The sequence below is a fragment of the Notamacropus eugenii genome, chromosome 5 (assembly GCF_028372415.1).
Source record: "Notamacropus eugenii isolate mMacEug1 chromosome 5, mMacEug1.pri_v2, whole genome shotgun sequence".
In the NCBI taxonomy this organism is placed as follows: domain Eukaryota; kingdom Metazoa; phylum Chordata; class Mammalia; order Diprotodontia; family Macropodidae; genus Notamacropus; species Notamacropus eugenii.
The window spans coordinates 49,007,941-49,023,061 of record NC_092876.1 but is presented as its reverse complement, the minus strand read 5'-3'; the positions used below and the strand labels follow the sequence as shown (position 1 = coordinate 49,023,061).

The 15,121-nt window shown below is 43.9% G+C and overlaps 1 protein-coding gene across 2 annotated transcripts in view; it reads left to right on the top strand.

Annotated features, from left to right (window-relative positions):
• The window catches only part of CTNNBIP1 (catenin beta interacting protein 1), a 51,708-nt gene that overhangs the window by 11,315 nt on the left and 25,272 nt on the right, over nucleotides 1-15,121 (top strand). The window contains exons 3-4 of one of the 2 annotated variants that reach the window (XM_072608804.1): nucleotides 3,481-3,575; nucleotides 10,026-10,109. The gene's annotated coding sequence lies outside the window, so the exon portion shown is untranslated. The remainder of the gene's footprint in view (nucleotides 1-3,480; nucleotides 3,576-10,025; nucleotides 10,110-15,121) is intronic. The other variant, XM_072608803.1, reaches the window with a different exon arrangement.

Below are 15,121 nucleotides of genomic sequence, written 5' to 3'. Positions count from 1 at the left end.
AGCGCAGACACATATGGCATTCCTTGAATGTTGGAACAAAAGAAATTTCTCTGTTTGACCTTCTGATTCTGTCTTTGTCCAGTCAAAACACAGGGAGTCCTGTGCAAAGATGTTTGCCACTCACTGCAAGAAGGGTATCCAACATAGAGGGATTATCTGTAGCTAGTGAGGTCCTTAAGATGCTTCTGTTCATGAGATAATGCTGGGCTAAGTCAAGTCCTGAAACAGAGGCAACACATAGAACCTTTTTTGTTCTTCATGTATTGAAATGTTTTGAGCTTGTTGATAATTAAGTTCATAGATAAAAACCTTTTTTTAAAAACATGAATCAAAGTTGAAGATCGCTCAGAGAGCAGTGAAAAGAAGGGTGCAGCAGGTGGGAACAAGCTTACCAGTGAGGCATCGTGCTGGAGAGTAGCCTGGAGGAGACTGTCCCAGAGACAAATGACTGGGACAAAAATGATGCTATGTTGTGAGGGTAGGGAATAATGAGACAATGGCCAGCTAATCCTCCATTGTTAACAAGGTCAAGAGAACTTGAAGAAGGGCCTCCACTATGTTGGAGGGACCACTGGTGCTTTTAGGAGAGGACAAGGACCAGGGTTGGAACAGATGAGCCGTGATCTGTACTGTTGATGGTCATACCCACGTTAAAAAGATCATTGATCCATGGGTCTGTGTGATACATATACCCCTGCAGTATTTCTGCTAATAAATTGTGCTCATGCCAACAACCTAAAGGACCCTAAGCCTAAGGATTTCTAACAAAGCTCACTTCTCTCTTTAAAAAGAAAAAGAAAAGCTCTTCAGCTTTGTCCTTTGGTTGTGTGCTTTCATTGTGTGCGTTAGCCCAAGCTGATAAGTGCCCCATTATTGCTGCTGATAAGGAGAGCCTCAGCAGGATTACAGGGCAAGGATCCTCAGGGCAGTCGTCTTCTGTTCTTCAGGTTTAACGAAAGGGGTAGATGACCATTGGTCTGCTGCATGCATGGAGCTGAGTCTTTGACCAGGGAGTTGACGGCTGGGCACTCATCCCACAGGCGACCCAATTGATTTAATGACCTAATCCTCCCAACAGGAAGCTGGAGGGTTTCCCAGTTGCCGTGATTCTTAGGGGAATGCAATGAACTCAGTGCAGGAAGCTTGTTTATTTGAACTAATTATAGGAAACTTTACTGGAGGAAAAGCAGTGGGGGGAGTGGAGAGAAGTAGAAAGTGGGGAGGGGGCCCTGATGCAGAACAGCCTGTAATTGGATGCTCTTCAGCAGCGTTGGGCGGCTGGGCAGCAGGCCACGCTGCAGCTGGCTCCAACTTGTGCATCTTCTCCCAGCAGAAAACAAGGCTTACTCCTGTGTGACTGTCACCAATCCTAAGTAAACACATTGATTCAGCATGTGGGCAGTTTGAATGGTCTCCTCCCCATAAATAAATAGCATTGAATCTTCTTTTTTCCTTTCCTGTTTTTGTTTTTATAATTCTGATTTAATATCATGATTTTGTGGGGAAGGAAGGGGAACAGAGGATGACTCTAACAGGCAGGATAGATGGAATTTCTAATGCATAAAATCTCTATCCCAGATTAATTCCCTAAGGGCAGCATAAGTCATATAAGTCCATGGTAAGCCACCTCCTGAGAGTGGTTCTGGGACTGACTGTCCAACCTAAGGTTGGTTTCAGCTTGCTCTGAGATTTAGGACCTTGGTGGACTTGACTTTTAGACAAAGTCACCAGAAATAGAACCAAAATCTCACTCAAGGGCTATCAGCACACTATGAATGAGTCTTAGCTTCTAGATTAGAAAAACCAAGTGACATGGTTGAAGGAGCCCTGGACTTGACATTAAGAGTGATCGGGGTTTAAATTCTGAACCCAATTCTTATTACCTGTGTGATCATGGGGAAGGCACTTTATCTCTCTGACCCTCAATCTCTTCATCTGTAAAATGGGGATATCTCACATGGTGATTGTGAAAAAAAAGTGCTTTGTACACCTGTAAGTGCTATCTAAATGTAAGCTATAGCTTAGAATGAGAAGGGATCCCAGTCACCCATCCCATGGGGATAGGGCAAGGTATTTTCCCCCCACATTGGCTAATGAAAAAACCTGCACAGCTTTTTCAAGTGATAGGATGCAAATGTGAGTTACCGGGTGAGTGTCACCCCTAGAATGGGAGGCAGTAGGAATTAGGGCGGAATGCATATCAAGAGCATCAATAGCATGTTGGGGAGATGAGCAATCTAGTCCTTACCGTCACTTAAAGATAGACAAGTGATATGGATTCTGGGAACTTCAGTGGCTGAGTGAAGATCACAAGTCAGATTGGATTAGAGGGAAATTTGTGGCTGGGTCCTGGAAACCCTGGTTCCTGACTACAGGTTTCATGCTTTAAGCTTGGCCAGATCTCAGGGCTCTAGCTGTTTGGGGGTGGGGAGGAGTCCTTTTAAATCAGTGAAGTATAGAGCAGCCTTGTTTTCTTTCTCTCCTGACTCACCCACTTGTGAGCAGGATTGGAACCGCTGAATTACTTTTGGGTAGAGCTAAAAACTAATGGCTCCCTTTGGTGTAATGATGCTCCTAGAGCTGCAGCGCCCTGCTTCTTCAGGCAGACTGTCTGCTGGCGGTTGGCATGTTGCTTGAGGGTGCTGCATTGGGCCCAGTTGGCTTAGCAGGTTTTCTTTCGAGCTGTCAGAAGGTGGGCTTTATGCAATTTAGGGCTTGACAAGAGAGCAAACTATGAACAATGTTTTCATTCTAAATTAGGCCAGGATCAGTAGGGTAACTGCTCTGTGGAGGCAGAGATTCTTAGCATGTGAACAGGGCCCCCATATTAGAAACATGACTCCTTATCTTCAGCCCTTCACAAAGACTTCATTTGTAGATTTACACATATACATGCATGTCTTCATACACACATGCACACACAGACCCTTAAAGCCTTTGACATTTTAAAATGACCTAAAGCAAGATCAAGCTGTAGTGGGAATACTTCCTTTGTGGCTCTTCAATGAAATTGCCTCTGGTTGGTCTTCCTTCCAGAGAGCTCGAGGAAGTGTGTTGGACAGCTTAATCTCCATGGAGGTGGGGGGAATGACAGCTGCTCTTTCCTTTCCTTCCTGCTCAGTATCCTGTGTTGGAATGGATGTGGATACTCTGTCATGTCTGCCTCCTCACCCTCTTTGATTCAGGCTGGGCCCTGGCCATGGCACCATGGTGTAGCACTGGTGTTTAGAGGTTGCTTTAAGATATACAAAGTGCTCTATGTGCATCATCTCATGGGAGCTTCTCACCCACAATCCTGTGAGTTTGGCTCTCATGGGCTTCCTAGTCCCCCTATAAAAATGAGGAAGTCACTGGTGACAACATGGTAAATTCGTGCCACCTTCTATACACATGGAGCCTTTCATGATCCTTCCCCAACTATTTGGTTAGTGCATGTCCATATTTGTTGTCAAATGACTGTATCTTTTTGGTACATGACAGGCAATATGTCATAGTGGATAGAGAGAGGTACCCTCAAGATGGGAAGACCTGGGTTCAAGTCTCATCTCTGACACATAATGACTTTATGATCCTGGGTAAGTCACTTAACTTCTCAGTACTCTATGCAGCTAACATTATAATTTGCAAAGAAGGTGCTCATCCGTATTGGCTGACAAAGTTCACCACCAGGAGTTCCCTACACCAATGAGCTCACAGATCTAGGCTCTAATTCTATGATCCTAATTAAATCTTCTTAGATGGCCCATCCCACCCCACCATGATCTTGCTCCTTTGCAACTGGTGGAGAAAAAAAGTCACCTTCCTCTCCAATAGATTAGAATCAGTGATCTCAACAGGGCACATTTTGTACCTACCTCCAAGTCAAGTCTCCCATTTGTGCTGCTGCTGCTTGTATGTGCTACTATTTTGTAAGAAACACGAACAGGAAACCCACTAAAAATATTACATGATGCTGAGTACAGTTCATTCCCAGATTCTGTGAAATCAAAATTAATGTGTATACAAAGTATGGAATTATCATGGGGAGTGGGGGGATGAGGTTGTTGCTCATGAGGTCTAAGAGGACTGATGATCAAGTTTAATTACTGAGAGCAGAATATCTGGCCATTTGTTCTCTCTGGTTTTCTGATTTTGATGTTGTGAGAGTATTGGAGCCGCCTTGAAGCTCTTAAGGTGATGCCCACCTGGTGGGTGAGATGCCAGCAGGAGGCCACATTTCCATTTTCTGTTTCATTTTGTTGTTCTCTGAATTCCCTGGTTCTGAGGTCTTTTTATAGGGTCTGGGGGAAGGGAGAAGAGAAGGGAAAGTAGAGAAATTTGGTCCAACTTTACCTGTTTAATTTTGAAAATTTGCCTCCCTTTTGGAAAGTGCCTTCTCTGCTTGCCCCTGACCTGGCCTCCTTGGCACTGATAGGGAAGAATACAGCAGGGATATTGAGCACTCCCACTGCACTTTTCTTCAGCTTTCTCCCTCTTATTTCTGTGGTTCCTGACCCCTGACAGCCAGGTAATAAGCTTCCTCACTGACAAAGTCTTTCCCACCGTGGCTTCACTCCTCCAGAGATACTCTCTTTCATGGTGCTCTTAGCTCCTATTTCTTTAAGGATCTTAAAATCAAACCTGTGGCCACTGATCATATGGCAAAGATCTATATATACCTGAGTGATATTAACAGGAAGAAGTGGCTTCATTTGCTCCCTCATACAACCTGATCACTCAGCCTGAATACTCTCTGGGATAAGGAAAAAAAAAAAATCTGTGTGGGAAGGAGATCAGTTTCTCCCTTGATCCTTCCTGCTTGAGAGGTTTATTTTGGTGAGTGGTGGCAGCTCTAAGCATGGTGGCCTACTCCTTGGGAAGTGCTCTTCCAGGAAGGATTAGGGGAGAGCGGGAGCTGAGCCTCTTGGGTTACCTCCTGGTAGTGAACAAACGAGGGTTCATCGTGGGAGCAGTGAATTCCTTCACAAGAGGGTCTGCAATCAAAGCATGTGTTCTCCCTTAGCCCCAGCCCATTTCCATTCTTGCTTCACACTGAAGGCTAAGGATGTGTGGTGCTGCATCACCCTGGATACTCCATCTCCTGACTCCGGACATTCTGTCTGGCCATCCATCATGCCTGGAATTCTCTTCCACCTCATCTCTACCTTCTGGCTTCCTTTAGGCCCCTCATTCTATAAAAAGCCTCTTCCAATCCCTCCTAATGTTAGTGCCTCCCCTCTGTGAATTATTGCTGGCTTACCCCATGTGTTGTTTGTTTGTGTGTAGTTGTTTGCATATTATCTCCTTCGTTAAACTGTAATCCACCGGAAGGCAGGGCCTGCCTTTTGGTACACTTAGTGCAGTGCCTGGCACATGCAGCTTCACTCATGTTTGTTGACTGGTGGATACTGTAAGAGTGCCCCCTCTAGAAAGCACAGCCCTGTTGGGCAGTGATTCCAAGGAAGGGCATGTTGGTCAGAGTAAACTCTGCCTTAGACCCAGAGCTGTCTTGGTGAGTTTTTTGTGAGCTATGATTTGATGAAAACTGCTGTGTGTGCCACCCTGGATCTCCCTATAGACTGAGGCAGGGAAGCTGCGGCCTCAAGGCCACAAGTGGCCCCTCTGCATCCTCAAGGCTGAATCCTAAGCTGAGGCTGCAGCTCTTTGGCTGAATTGGTTCACAGAACCAATTCAAAGGATTTTCCTGAGTTAAGAAATCCATCTAGGTCTCAGGTTATACCATGTACACCTGAGAAAAGATGTGCAGCTGGAAAACCTAGTTCCATATAAATTCATGCTATCTGGTTTTATCACACCATTGAATTCTCTGCACCACTGCTCACAGGAGTTGTTTCAGAAGTTTTCTGTTGTCGTCAGGCTTCCACTGGTCTCTCTCCACCACCCCCACATTCCTAGTTCTGTATTGATGAGAAAACTGAGTTTCGAACCACCTCATCTGTCTTCTCTTCCCCTCAGTCTGGCTCTGTTTACTTCTATCCTCTTCTCATCCCATTCCCAAAGGAGAAGGCTCTTCCAGATTTTTCATATGTCCTTTCAGGGCTAACATTCAGATTTCTCTATGATTTGGGTCTTAGATGCTATCCTTTTCTGAGTCCTTGAGGGATCTCACTTCTCTAGCTATCCTTTTCCAGCTTCTTCTTTTCCACCTTCAGAAATACACAGATCAACAATATAGTGATCTGTGACAATTCCAAAGGACCCATGATGAAAAATGTTGGCCACCTTCAGAGAGAGAACTGATGGACTGAATGTAGATTGAAGCATATTTTTTCACCTTATTTTGCTTTCTCTTTCCCCCCTAACATGGCTAATGTAGAAATATGTTTTGCATGACATCATATATATAATAGGTATAATATTTCTTGCCTTCTCAGAGGTTCACTAGGAAGGGAGTTGAGTGGGGGAGAATTTGGAACTGAAAATTAAAGGAAAGCATCTTTTTTTATACACACACACAAACACACACACATACACAGCTCAAGATGGAAGCTACTTGAAAAGCCCTTCTCTTGGCTCTTCCAAGCCCCATCGCTAGCACCTGATCTCTCTTTTCTCCTTCAGGTGTGAAGGTGGGGGCCAGCCTAGACCAGGGGTGGGGAACCTATGGCCTCAAGGTCACATGTGGCCTTCTAGATCCTTAAGGATCTAGATATCAAGTGATGCTCATGAGGGAAGAGAAAACCTGCTATTGCTGAGTGATCCTAGTAGCCCCACTCTGGGTATCCCACTGATTGATGCATTTGGATGGTTAATGCAGACAGACTGTGGATGTGTAAAGAACTGGCTCTGTTCCCCAGCAGCAATTCCATCCCAACCCTCTGCAGCCTAGCATCTTCTTCATGTTGTCATTATCATCCTCATCACATCCCATGAACTCTCTCAGCCTTAATTTTCCTCTTTTTAGAGCATTTGACATCTGTTGACCATCTCTTCTTTGACCTTTTTTTACTGACTATTACATATCTTCTTTTCCTTCAATGTTCAGATCAAGTCTCACTTTCTCCAGAAGGCTTATTCCTAAAATTTCCACCTGTGTTTGTTGTTCCTTCTTCAGAATGCCTGCTGCACTCATTTTAGCACCTAAAGAATATAAGGCCATGTGTACATAGCTTTCACATGTATGTCTTGTCTCTCCATCAGGATAGGAATTTCTTTGATTGCAAGGGATTATACCTTTTACTTGTACTCCTCACAATATCAAGCAACATGTTAAATGCTCAGAAAAGATATTAAGTAAGTATTATTCTAAGAACTTATATAGAATGAATGAAATAAAGTCTTAAGTGCTTACAATGTGCCAAGTGCTAAGTATTGGACATGTGAAGATTAAGAAATTTATATTCTCATGTGGAAGAAAACACCAATAGGGAAAAAGCTGCTGGGCTAAATGGCCTGCTTTGGACACACTCATTCTTCAGTCATCTGGGCTGGGTCCTGGAGTAGGAGCCCTAACAGTGAATGACTTAACTTCCTGAATGAATGAGGCCTGGATTCTGGAAGATCCTAGGATGGAGCTCCAGGTCCCAGCGGGACCAGGAGCAGGTCAGTGGTGGTAAACAAGGTGAGATGGCTGGGGAGGGTTTCTGGATCACGCGAAGAGATGGAGAAGTGAACCAAAGGCCAGTATCTCTGGGGCCCGCCTCTAGTTAGGACGGGCAGTTTATGTATACTCATTTATCATTCACCAGGGAGCAGAGGCAAAAAGGGCCTAGGACTATTCCTCCTCTCCTGACCCTCACTGCCCATCCTGCCCCCCCACCCCCACCCCACCCCAGTTTTGGAAGACTTTCCTGATCAGCATCAGTTTCCTTTTCTTTAAGTTAGGTAAGGGCAGGTAGGAGACATTGGCCTGATGGATTGAGACAAAGGAAGAAAAGAGCAGGGGCCTTGAGAAACATGGAAAGATCCATTTATTCCTTCTGTCATAAATGCACATGTGTCTTTTGGGTTCTTAGGTTTTGAGCCACATAAACAGGAGAGGATAATTGGTCATGTTGGTGGAAATTAAGACACTTCAGAAGTGAAGAAGACTAATTCTTTTAATCTTGGAAGGATTCAGGGGTTGGGGGGGCAGGTTCCCCAGGGTTCCTTGGGATTTTGGAGCTTTGACATCGAGGAAGTAAAAAGAGTAATTAGTTATTGTTATCCATGGGGCTGTGGGGCCAGGCCTCACCGCAGAGCTCTTCAGCCTGAGAACTCATTAAACAGAATGCGCCGGGAGAAGGGAGAGGAAGATTTACCTTAAGGAAGATCCGGATAACTCCACCTCCTCAGGACAGAGTATCTTTCTTTTCCATTAGTAGCAGACTTCAGCAGTGCCAGTGTTTTGTGTAGATGTGATGCTGGGGAGGCCATAGCATGGTGCCTTGCCCATAGTAGTGAGGTGTGAGAATCGAGCACCTGTTCTTATGCCAGTGACTCCCATTTAGAAGATGTCTATAAATCTCATGCTTCTTCTGTGTCTGGCTTTCCTGACATGGCAGGACAAAAGAAAGAATAGCGGAGGAGCAGGGACCCTAGTCTCATCCCCCTCCATGTGAATTTTAATGGTCTGTTCCTCTCCCCAAATTGCCCAGGAGAGAATATAGACCCTGGTTAGCTCTACCTCTGCACAGTTCCTGGTACACAGGTTTTTGTTGTTGTTGTTTTTTTATCAGTACTTGTTGGCACAGGGTAGGAGGGGGCACAGTGAGTAGGGTGCTGACCTGGGAATCAGGAGGCCCTACATTCAAATCTCCACTCTGACTTTTACTAGTTATGTAACCATCACCAAGTCACTTCACTGCTTTGGGCCTCAGTTTCCTCATCTGTAAAATGAGGAGTTGGATTAGATAACTTGTAAGGACCCCTTCAGCCTCAGATCTATGAATTTGTGATCCTGTGCTGGCTTTAGGTTACTTTAGAAAGGTGAGAGAAGGCAGAGAATATACGCAACAGTCAGAAAAATGTTATTTTTTTAAAACTTTATTGCTATCTTTGACCTTTATGTCACCTTAATTTCTAATCTTGTCCCTCTTCCCTCCTTTACCTGAAGAGTTCTCTCGTATCAAAACATTAAAAAGAGGAAAAACAGTTCAGCAAAGCCAACCTAAGAGGTAACATAAGTCTGAAAGTGCGTGCAGTATTCCATACCCATAATCCCCACCTGGACAAAGAAGGGAAAGGGGGGTGCCTTGAGAAAACTTTATCATGATTGTCTGGGCAGGTTTATGAACAAGGAGAAATGATGGGCTAGCAGAAATTTGGCCTGGCTGGTAGGTTTTGCAAACCATGCAGTAAGTATGTTTTATATGTAAACTATGTGATGCATGTACAGATAAAATTACTTGGATACAATACATAAACACATGGAAGATTAAGTACTGATTCCCAGTTATAATCCCCCACCTGGACAAAGAAGGGAAAGGGAGGTGTATTGAGAAAAACGTTCTTTATTATGATTAGGTTTGGGCGGGTTAATGAGCAAGTAGAAATTTTGATGGGCTAGCAGAAATTTGGCCTGGCTGGTAGGTTTTGCACATCTTGCAGCAAGGGTGTTTTATGTGTAAATTGTGCAACACATGTATGGATAAAATTACATAGATACGTAAGCGCACAGAGAGATTAAGTACTGATTCTCAGCTTCTTTGTCCCCTTGTGTTTGGGTTCGGGCAAGTGTGAGGTAGAACTAAACCTTCTTTAACCTGGGAGTCTTGTCAGTCAGCTGGCCTTGTGTGATTCACTCTGGGCCTGGGCCTCTGCCGGGCTGGGTGTGTGATATCAGGCTAGTTGACCTGATTCAGCCGGAAATGCCAAGTAAGCATTACCACCTTCACTGTCCTCTTCCCCCCAGGTGCTGGTTCCTTTGGGCTTGCCAGAAACACAGGTATTTCTGGACCTATGGAGGAGCCAGCTGTTCTTGGCTTTCTGAGAGCACTGTGAGAGATGAGGAGACAGAGCTTTCTCAGGATTTGAAGCTGGCAGAGGGTGCCACCCTCTTTTCCCACCCTTCTTCCGCTATGTGTGATTGTGTTATTTTTCCACAGGGCAGCAACTCCTTTTCTCCCAGCCTGTGATTCTCCGGATCACAACTAAGCATCCCTCTGGCTGAAGTTGATTTCCAAAAGCAGGTAAGAGACCTGTGGGGAGATGAGCCCTGGAGGGTGGGAATGTCAAAGCTCCTGCTTCTCAATGCAAGCATGGTTAAATGACTTCATTTTTGTTTCTCACCTTAATCTATGGTTTTTATTTTTTTAAAGATATGTCAATTCTGTTAGGTTTTTAAGGCGAAAGCTGTAACGTGTTAAGACAACTGCAGAGATTTCTTAGGCTTTGGTGGCATATTTTTTCTGAAGCAATCACCTTGTTGTTGGACTTTGCCTGAAATAGTTTCCCAGCAAACCCAAGAAAGCATTCTGTATCATTTGATGTATTCATCAACTTGCCTATTTATGATTAAAAAAAAAAAAAGAATGAACTTCCAGTAGGTAAACTAGTATAAACAGCACATTTATATTCAAGGCTAGTTGTGGCTGCCAAAGAAAGGTCAGCTTTGTAGTCTTTTTCCCCAAATGAGTGACATTTCTGAGATCCAAAGGGAAAATAGCCAGCTAGCCTTTGGTGACTACAGAGAACTCTCAGTAAGTAGCCTACTTACCTGAGATCAATCTCACAGTGCCCTGGGTGCAGTATAGTGGAAAGATCTCTGGATTGGGGGAGACAAGACACCTGGGTTCCAGCCCTGGCTCTGGACCTACCTAGCTCTGAAACCCTGGTCAAGTCACTGAACCTCTCTGATTCTCATTTTCTTTCCCCCTAAGCTTTCCCCTCTTCTGTACCTCCTGTTTTCTGTCAAGGATCCCACCATCCTGTCAGTTACCCTGGTTCAAAAGGAGGGATATCCTCAATGGGTAGATAGGAGGGGTATCTTCCATCTAGGCAGCCAGGTGGCACGACAGGTTGAGAGCCAGGCCTAAAGATCACTGGCCTCAGGTATTTCTTAGCTGGGTAAACCACCTGGGTGCCTCAGTGTTCTCATCTGTAAAGTGGAGATGATAACAACATTTACCTTCCAGAACTGTTGTGAGGATAAGCGCTTAGCCTAGCTCCTAGCATGTAGCTGGTGTTTGATGAACGCTTGTTTCTTTTTTCCTTCCTTCCTCAGCTTTTTCACCCTGTTTATCCTAATCTTGTGGTCTCCTGTATTCATCTCCTTCTTTCTGCTTTCACAGCCTCACACTAGGTCAGGCCTGCATTCTCTTTTGGCCCATCTATTACAGTAGCCTTCTTATTGGTCTCTATGTTTAAAGTGCCTTTCCACTCCAACCCATTCTCTACAGGACTGCCAGAAGCAAACTGCAGGTCTACCCCCGTCACTCCCTCCCTACTCTGTAAACTCACTGGCTTCTACTGCCCTCAGCATCAAATCTAATCTCCTCTGTTTGGCTTTTAAAGTTTTTTATGACCAGGGCCCAGCCTAGCTTTCCAGCCTTGTCACACACCATATCTCTTTCGGTGTCCTGAGGTCTAGCCAGACTGGCCTTCTTACTGCTCCTCAAGTTTGATGCTCCATTTCCCTTCTCCATGCCTTTGCCCTGGCTTTCCCTCATGCCTGGAATGCATTCCTTCCTCTCCTCCATCTTTTGTCTCCTTCAGAACTCAGCTCTGGTGCTACCTTTTGATGAAACTTTTCCTAATCCCCCCCAACTGAAGGCAAAAAACTGAATGAATAAGTGCAAGTCGGTGAGCTACAGTCGTGGAACTTTAACCTAATGAAAGTTACCAATTCTTGGCCCCTTCTGATGGGGAGGAGATAGAGCTGCTAATGTGGCCTTGGTCCAAATGGTGAATAAATTCCATTGGTTGTCTCCCTGCAGCCAGGTACCCTGAGGCACACTGGTGTGAGGGTGTCCTTGTACAGGCTCATTCTGATCTGTTCTTTTTTGACTTATTCGCTTGCTCTCTCACTCATGACTGGCCACTCTTCTGGCTGGGTGTCTAATACATCATTTTTTAAGGTCATTTGGATTGGGGTGAAAGAGAAAAAAGCAATGCCTTTAGATCAGCTCCCCATCCATTTAATAATGAGTTTGCAAAGAGTTTGAGTACATTGTCGCATTTGAGCTTAAAGCAGCCTGTGGGGGGTATTTGTAAAGCATTTTGCAAAGTGCTGTATAAACGCTCATTATTATTATTATTAATGCCATTATTATTATCCGGATTTTACAGATGGGAAACTGAGGTGCAGAGAGATGAAATGCCCACAGCCGCAGTACCAAATAGGAACCCAGGTCTTCCTGCCTCCAAGTCCAGGACTCTAACCCAGGCCTTTCTGCCCTCTTTCATTTAGTCTTTCCACCTAGTGAGGGAAGTGGAGTCACGGCTGGGAAGAAACCAGAAATGCAGAATAAAGCTTAGGAAAGGAGGCCAAATATCGGGAGAAACAAAATTTTTTGCTTATTGGAAGCATATTACTAGCAAATTAAACAATTTCTCCAAAGGAAACCCAGTTAACTGTGTGCTAGCCTGACTTTAACTGTAGCTGGGTCACCCAGTGGTTAGAGTGCTCTTCTTAGAGTCAGGTAGACCTCCAGTTCAGATCTCTCCTTAGACTCTAGCTGTGTGACCCCGGGCCAGTTACTTTACTTCTGTCTGTCTCAGTTTCCTTGTCTGTAAAAGATGGTTAATAATAGCACCTGCCTCTCAAGTGAGGATCCAGTCAGATAACGTGTGAAAAAGAGCTTTGGGAACTTTAAAGTGCTGTGTAATGCTAGCCAAGCCTAAGCTCCGGGCGCTCATGTTGATGGGAATAGGTGAGGCAGGGACAGCCCCTGGTGTTTTTGGTTAGGCCCAAGCTTATGATTACTTCTGTAGTTACAGCATATAGGATCGAAGATCCTTGTGAAAGTGATGAGGACGACTGAAAGAGGAAGAAAAGGCAAGTAATATTGGCCTTTCAGATTATGGGAACGCAGATGTAAAACTAGAAGAGATCTCAGAAATGACTGAATCCAGCTCTCCTCATTTTACAGAGGAAGAAACAGAAGCACAGAAAGGCTAAGTCACTTGTCTAGTGTCGCCAGCTAGCAAGTGTCTGGGGCAGGATTTGAACTCAGGCCTTCCCAATTCCTAACTAGAGGTAGTGAGATACTGGCTGTGTGACCCTGGGCAAGTCACTTAGTCTCTGTTTGCCTTAATCCGCTGTAGAAGGAAATGGTAAACCAACTCAGTACATTTGCCAAGAAAACCCCCTGGACAGTATTGGTGTGTAGTATGGTCCTGCAGGGTCATGAAGAGTCAGCCACAACTGAATGGAGCCCTCTAGGAGACATTGTGCTTAACAGCTGTTTAATAAATCAGGCTCTGTTTCTATAAAATCGATCCTACTTAGAATGGTCTTCGGGTGCCCTCCACATAAGTTTTTTACTTTGAGCCCCACATGGGAAACACAGCTGAAATGGCATAAAAGAAATGAAAGAGGGAGGAGTTTGATGCAATTTGTTTTCCTGAAGGGGGCTTGCATGTGGGGAAAAGGAAGGGTCGTGGTCTGAAGTTGAGCCTTCTAGGGGCCTGCTCTCTGTGCAGTCCCTCCTTTGTGATGCGCTCCCACAAAGACTTGGGCACTGGGCCTCTGGTGCTCTGGTCAGGGCTGACACCTAGTGGCCAGGACTCATGCACTGTTCTGTGTTTGAAGAAACCAAAATCAAAACTTGGTTTTGGACTGGTTTGAAATTGTAAAACTACCTCAAACCTATTACCTATCAGACTTATGGATAGGAGAGGAGTTTATGAATAAACAAAAAATAGAGAGCATTATGAGATGTAAAATGGATAACTTCTATTATATTTTCTACTATATATTCCATATATTTCTATTATATTATAATATCCATTATACTAAATTAAATTTAAAAAGGTTTGTACAAATAAAATTAAGATTAGCCAAGATTAGGAGGGAAGCAGAAAATTGGGGGAAATTTTTGTAGACAGTTTCTCAGATAAAGGTCTCATATCTCAATTGTGTAGAGAATTTTGTCAAATTTATAAGGAATCATTCCCTGATTTATATATGGTCAAAGGATATGAACAGATAGTTTTTTGATGAAGAAATCAAAGCTATAGATAGCCATGTGGAATAGTGCTCTAAATAATTTTTGATTAGAGAAATGCAAATTAAAATATTTTTTTACGTATTACCTCACACCTATCAGGTTAGCTAAAATGGTAGAAGGGGGAAATGACAAATGTTGGAGGGGATGTGGAAAAATTAGGAAATTAGGAAAATTAGGTAAAAATTAGGGAAAAAAAATCTAGCCATTTTGGATAGCTGTCTAAAATTATGCCCAAAGAGTTATCAAACTCTTTATACCCTTTGACCCAGCAGTACTAGTACTAGGTCTGTTTCCCAAGGTGATCAAGTAAAAGGAAAAGAACCTCTATGTTCTAAAATATTGGTAGCAGCTCTCTTTGTGGTAGCAAAGAGCTAGAAATTTCAGGGAAGTCCACCAGTGGGGGGGATGGTTAAACAAGTTGTGTGTATGATTGTGATGCAATATTACTACGCTGTAAGAAACGAGGAGCTGGCTGATATTAGAAAAATATGTGAAATAATGAAGAGTGGCATGGCTGAAGTCAAGAAGACATTGTATATGCAGACAGCAGTGTTGCCTGAAGAATAAATATGAACAACTAAGTCATTCTGAGCATTACAAATACTCAAATCAGTGCCAAAGAACCTATGAAGGAAGATGCTATCCACCTCTAAAGAAAGACCAAATAAATAGAGTACAATTTTACATATTCATACTCACATGCACATGTGTGTATACATACATATACACATGCACACGGAAGTGACCTTCTCTAGTACAGGACGAGGAGGGCAAGAGACAGTTTGGAACTTAAAATGTAACAAAAATAATCAATTAAATTTTAGAAAGGAAAAAAAGAGATTGTGAACTCCCCAAACTCCTGTGTATTCTCAGGGGCCTGACCATTTGGGGGTCCCATTAGCACATGCAGAATGGCCAATGGAATGAGATTCTTGGAGAAAGCAAAGCTGAGGTTTGAAGGAGACATTAAGGGAAAGAGTCTTAGTCTCTCCTCTCCTGGTTGAAAAGGCCCTCCCTCAGAGACTCTCTGC